General features: G+C 39.4%; 1 long non-coding RNA gene across 1 annotated transcript in view; it reads left to right on the top strand.

The window, feature by feature from the left end:
• The window catches only part of LOC111867087, an 18,340-nt gene extending 12,758 nt beyond the window's left edge, over positions 1-5,582 (top strand). The window contains exons 3-4 of the long non-coding RNA XR_002843288.2: positions 221-432; positions 5,483-5,582. This is a non-coding gene — a long non-coding RNA (uncharacterized LOC111867087). The remainder of the gene's footprint in view (positions 1-220; positions 433-5,482) is intronic.
• Positions 5,583-6,944: the final 1,362 nt, after the last annotated feature.

Raw genomic sequence — 6,944 nt, 5'->3', positions numbered from 1 at the left:
GTGGGTTGCTAGCAAGGCTAGCGGTAGTAACCGCTGTTACTACCGTAACAACCCTGTTGCGTCACCCTTACGTTACCGTGCGGAGGAGGGGGAGGGGAGCGCTGACTCACCCGCCGCGTCACTGCTGGTGGGGGGGGGTTCTCTTTTGCGCAACATGTCACAATATCATGAATGTGGTAATGGGAAACCTGTTCTTAATGTTTAACTCTTTCATTTGCAGGGCAGACAAATGGTACAAATGCTTGGATGCCAAACTCACAGCTTGAGCTTACCATGGTCTGTGTGCTGTGGATAACCTCATTTACATTGTTGGTGGATGCAATTGCTTTGAAATTCTCAACACAGTGTATTGCTACAATCCAGTAACTCAGAAGTGGACGGAGCATGCCTGCATGCACCATGACCGATTTTATGTCAGTGTTTGTGTTGAAGGTCAGTAATTTTGAACCTTTGTAATGTTCGTGGACATTTATAACATAACAAGGAATGTGAGGTGACATTTAAGTAGTTTATTTTATGACCCCATCAGTATCTGGACTATATATGTATTTGGAAGGATCCTATCATGGCTTATTCATTCAAAATAGCCAGTGTCACATCTGAGATTTGAACCAAGCACCTTCCGAATATAAATATAGAGTATTAGTGCTTGGTGATACAATATTTATGATCTTGAGGAACTAATATAACTTAACAAAATGCTGCTTTCGTAAAGTAAAAGTAAAGGTATCCCTGTAAAAGGCCATGGAGGCCCATAGGGTTGTGAGATGTTGAGGTTCCCACATTTTCTAGACAATCGGCTTATAGATGGCGGTAAGGTTGTCAGCCCTGAGCACTGGCCGCCCTTTACCCCCAAGAACATTCCAAGAATATTCCTGGTTTCATTTTTGTTAAAGGCATAGTTGACCCCAGGGCCATAGTGCATCTGGAAGGATTAGGTCAATTGAAAAAGTCTAATGACCTCATTGGGATTCAATCCCACAACCTTCTGGCTTTTAGCATAGTGCCTCAACCAACTACGCTACCGAATGGCCCTGCTGCTTTCGTAATGCGCATAGCAATGATCTGTTATAGCTTGGTGAATTTTAGGTTATTGTTTACAGTAAGATTTTCTGTAATAAAATTTGTCTGCAATAAAACCTTTACCGGATGGAACTCTCTGTTACAGATATCTCTGTACAGAAAAGTCCTGGGTGCCAGGAAGATATACAGGGTTATTCAAAAAGAATGAACCAATTTTATTACGCAATATTTTATTAAAGGAAAGTAATACAAAACTCCAGCCAAGTCACAAGTATTCTACTCACAATCAACATTTATTTCCTGTCTTACAAGTGTTCAATGTGGCCACCACCTACAGCACGGGCAACATCAATGCAATAAGAGAATTCCTCCCAGGCGCATATCAGCATATCATGATGCACTGAGTTAATCGCTGTTGTTATTCGATGTTTAAGGTCATCGAGGTTAGTGGGTAGTGGTGGAACATAAACGTGATCTTTTACATATCCCCACAAGAAGAAATCACACATGGTGAGGTCTGGGGATGTCGCAGGCCCACAAAGAGCAAGGTCTTTGGACCCCTTCTGACCAATCCATCGCTGGGGCACTTTTTCATTTAAAAAAGCTCGGACCATCAGGTGCCAATGGGGCGGTGCTCCATCTTATTGAAAAATGAAGTCATGCGAATCTGCTTGCAGTGAAGTGAAGAGCCAGTTTTGGAGCATATCGAGATAGGTTTGTCTTGTAATGGTGTTTCCTTCAAAGAAAAGTGGACCATAAACCTTGTCCTGAGACACAGCCCAGAAGACACTACCCTTAGGGGAATCTCTTTCGTGCTCAACTATTTCATGTGGGTGCTCTGTTCCCCAAATACGCACATTTTGACGATTGACTCTGCCGCTCAAGTGAAAAGTCGCTTCATCACTAAAAATTAAACGTGAAATGAAGGTTTTGTCTTCCATAATCTCCAGCATCGAATCGCAAAATTCTATCCGCTTCCTTTTCTTCGTCATTGGTAAGTGCCTGAACGAGCTGCAGTCTGTATGGTTTCAAATGTAGATGTACTGTTAGCACATGCCAGACAGTGGATTGAGGGATCGCAAGCTCATGGCTAGCTCAAATTGTTGACTTCCGCGGGCTCCTCTCATGAGCAGCACGTATTCTCGCCACTTGTTCCTCCGAGACTCATGGTCGTCCTGGACTTTTTCATTTACACAGACACCCACTCTCTTGAAACTGTCGAAACCACTGTCAAATATTCTTAGGACAGTGCGGATTAATGCCGAATCGCCTTCGAAAAGCACGCTGCACCGTAACAACCGAATTTGTTTTTGCGAACTTGAGAACGCAGAACGCCTTTTGCTGAGGACTCGCCATTCCGAGGGTAAACGAACAACTGAACGTTTCCTCAAGAACGATGCGACTTCAGTGCCCCTGTGGCAGCCATTCACAACTTAGACAACTCCTCTTTCAAATGGTCACTGACTCATTCCATGACGATGCTTGAGAACTGAAGCAATGCTGCATCATGAAATCAGTTCATTCTTTTTGAATAACCCTGTATAATAATTCAAGATTCTTAGGCTGTGACCTCCCATTACAGAAACAGCATATATATAGGAAAGTTCAAAAGCTTTTATCCCATAAAGTGGAGATTTTTAGGAAGAGGAGAAGCCAAATGTATAATATTAGCCTTACATGTGAGAAGCAAAGAATAAATTGTAATATTTGAAGAGCTTAGTTTAGTTGACTACTGCCAAGTTTGTTGGTCATAATGCACATGTGTAAGAAATAAAAATTTGTAATAAATCTAGCAATGGCAGAAGATCCTTTGGGGTTTTCCCTGTATCCTAATAGTATTATATTTAAGCATCCTGTTGCACTCCATACGATAAATGATATAACCTCCGTCTCAAGTGCAAACAATATATTCTTGTGTCTTTGATCTTGCTCCCTACACTACATGTTTCGGCCTCAGACGGCCATCATCAGGTGTATAACACTCACGTCGCTGTCACACTGCACCCAGTTCAAAATTTACAATCTAAAACACTCTCCCTGTCATTATCAACTTCTACTTCGTTGATAGCTGTCCACCCGTAGATTACTTCACACACGTTAATTTTGAGTTTATTGTAATAGCACCATAATAAAATCTTTAGTTCTAATTTTAAACTTTTAAATTCTTGTCCAAATTTTAAAAATTCTTGTATTCTTTTTAAAATTTGGACAAGAATTTAAAAGTTTAAAATTAGAACTAAAGATTTTATTATGGTGCTATTACAATAAACTCAAAATTAACGTGTGTGAAGTAATCTACGGGTGGACAGCTATCAACGAAGTAGAAGTTGATAATGACAGGGAGAGTGTTTTAGATTTTAAATTTTGAACTGGGTGCAGTGTGACAGCGACGTGAGTGTTATACACCTGATGATGGCCGTCTGAGGCCGAAACATGTAGTGTAGGGAGCAAGATCAAAGACACAAGAATATATTGTTTGCACTTGAGACGGAGGTTATATCATTTATCCTAATAGTAGTAAAAGATATTTTGTTTTTTCCCCTGTATCCTAGCAACAGCACAAGATAGTTTGGCTCTTCTCCTGTATCCTAGGAATTTTCACATTGCTGTCACATTCTCAGTGTACTTCTTGCAGACAAATTATTGGGGAAATAAGTTGGCTTGGACTCCAACCCATGCAAGTTTTCAAGTGTCTAGAATCTCCCCAGGAAGATTCTCTGCCATCATGACAGGTTTGGTTGAAATAGGTATGGGAATATATTGTCATGAGAAGGAGTGTCTTTCAATGGGGTTTCAGTTGGGATATTGGATTTATTGACCACTTCAGCTCACAACTTGTAATGACACTTAATTATGGTGCTGTCACTAATTTGCACTATTTACAGTCCACTAGTGTACACACTAAGTCTTTTCCAGCCTTCAGTGTCTTTGCTAGAAGTTTCCTGGTAACATCTTCTAACAATGGCTATTCCTTTGCTTCCATGCTCAAGTCCTTTCTAAATGGTGGCTCCCTTCCAACTGAACTCCTTCCGTCACAGACTCCCATACCGAACTGACTGACCTTTGGGAACCTTTGCTGAAAAAATAAAGAACTTGTACAGCTAAATAGGAAGCATTTGAGACATGTGACAGGACTACTTACAGGATAGTATTATTTCAAAGGACCAGGTTTAATAAGTAAGTAGTCCCTTCTATGGAAGGTTCCATGACAAAAGCAGCATATACTTGTATATCCTATATGAGTTTAAGGTATTAGCTAAATTCATGTTTTATCACGTGGGACTCAATTTCATAAAACCCAGTAACTCTCAAAAGTCCCACTAAGATCTGCTTTGCTCTGCTGTGCTTTAACAGTGTAGTGATGATTTTGTTGTATGATCTATGGTGCAGTAGAAGTGGCACTTGCTTAAAGTGACAGATCCGTCTTATTCTTAAAGAAGAGATCCCACTTTCTAAACTGTAAATTCCGGTAACACAGAATTAATATATGGTTATGACTGCCATCAGAGCTTGAAGCAAAGCACTGCTGTGCCAATTTGAAGGCCAGTACTAAACTGTTCCTCAGCTGTGCCCTACTCAGGCCCCACCAAACACAGTACTGTAAAAAATGTAAATATATACCTGTAACAGGCCGTGGAGGACCATAGGTTTGTGAGACATCAAGACTCCCACATTTTCTAGACAGTTGGCTCACAAATGGTGGTGAAGTTGTCAGCCTTATGTGTTTGCAGCTCTTTACCCCCAGGAAAATTCCTGGTACTCATTTCTGTTAGAAGCTGAGTTGACCCCAAGGTCATAGTGCAGCTAGAAGGATTAGGTCAGTTGAAAAATCCAGTGACCTCATCAAGAATTGACCCTGTGACCCTCCGGCTTGTAGCGTAGTGCTTCAACCAACTACAGTACCACGTGCCCTCAAACAAATTACTGTACTTCATCCGAAGTCTGGACCTGCAAAAGGACCAACTTCAGATTGTGGATGCATGGCAGATTGTGATCAGATGTTGAGCACAACCCCATCAGTCTAATCTAAATCTTTTACAGTCTGCTGCATTAGATGCAGCAAAGGTTCAACAAATGACATTCTTAACTAGTTATCATTTCCTACCTTAAAGATTTCTTCAGACTATAGGTCTTTTTTTTTTTGGGGGGCTATTTTATAATCTGTCAGCATCACAGACTATATAGCATGATATATGACTGATGAATTGGAAAATATGTGGAAGGAGGTGATCATGGTGTAGTTGAAATACTATCTCATCCTTTGCCTGGAGTCACTGAGGAAATCTGTGAAAAACTTCAATAAGAATAGCTGGTGTCCCAGCCGAGATTTTAATTGAGCACCTCCTGAGTACAAGTCTAGGGCATTACCATTGAACCAACCAATTCAGTAGTACTGGTGCTGTATAAACATATATGCTGTTTGTGTCAACAGTATTAATTCTGTGATTTTATGTTTCAGGCTTTTGGATGATTAAGTTTGTTAGCAATAGACTGGAATCAAAGAAGAAGACATTAAAAATATAAAGGCAACAAAAAGAACTTCAGTAATATATAAAAACAAAAGAAACTCTGGTTTTATTTGAGGTTTTCATGGCGGTGACTAAGAAGAAAATAGTCTTCTGGGATGTGGCACCATGTAGATGTGGTGTTAACCGACGTTTCAGAGGTACTTACCATCTCCATCTTCAGGATAGAAGATACCTGTTCTCACTGTCTCTTCACTTGTGGATTTTCTTATTTTTCCTTCTACCCTGAAGATGGAGGCGATACATTCCTCCAAAATGTCGGTTAACACCACATCTACATGGTGCCACATCACAGAAGACTACTTTCTTCTGTGGTTTTAGTCTGCAAGTGAACTATACCGACCAAGGGACTGCTGCTTGTCGGTGAAGTTAGTGCCAACTTTATCATATAGAGGGTCTCACATGGTCAGCACAATGAATCCCCATGGCCGTTAATTTCGGTTTTCTAGACCAGACTTCAGTAATATGCTTAAAAATTAAGTTAGTTAATTTTGAAAATTTTTGTGAATAATTCAATTCAATTCAATTCAATGCTTTATTTATTTACGTGCCGAACTCAACAGCGGAGGCCAATTACAGAGTCAGCACGGAAAATATAAAACAACAAACAACAGACAATAATAAAAATCAAGACAATACACACATAGATAATAACAGGTCAAAAACGTTAAGTATTTGGAAAATTAAAAACAATTAACAGCAAAAAACTAATTGCATACTTAGCTCAAAAGCCAGTGACAAGTTAAAAAGACAGTGCAAATAGTAAAAAACAACCAAAAGTACAAAAATTATCAAACTAAACAATTCAAACTTAAACTAGATTTACTAAAAATGTCTACAAGTTCGCAAACAAAATTTGCAGCAACAACACATCTAGCTGTGGGACAGCGACTGAAAGAACAGCTAAATGTAGAAAAATTTCGAATGTTCCGAGAAGGAACCCGCAAACCGACCGCATCAAGGACAGAGGAGCAATATGTTGTGCCTCTAAAAACATTTATTAAAAACAAAGCATCAATATGACGCCGTCTGACATCCAAGGTTTGCAGATTTAGTTTATCCAAAATACTAAAATAATGATAATCTATATCTTTAAAAAATCTATTATGACAGAGAGCTGCAAATTTTCTTTGTATACGCTCAAGTTTGTTGGAGTCAGTATTCGTTATCGAATTCCAAACAACAGAAGCGTACTCCAGTTTGGATCTGATTAAAGCAGTATACAGCATCAAAAGACTGTCTAAGGTAGAGAAGGAAAACGTAATGGTGCGAATTAATCCTAGTAATTTCATAGTTTGTGAAAATAAAATATCTACATGTTGATGAAAGTGAAGCTTTGAATCGATAAGTACTCCAAGATCCTTAATACTATCAGTTCGCAAAATAAAAAAATTT

This window comes from Cryptotermes secundus, unplaced genomic scaffold, assembly GCF_002891405.2.
Source record: "Cryptotermes secundus unplaced genomic scaffold, Csec_1.0 scaffold205, whole genome shotgun sequence".
Taxonomy (NCBI): Eukaryota; Metazoa; Arthropoda; class Insecta; order Blattodea; family Kalotermitidae; genus Cryptotermes; species Cryptotermes secundus.
This window is presented reverse-complemented; position numbering and strand designations above follow the sequence as displayed.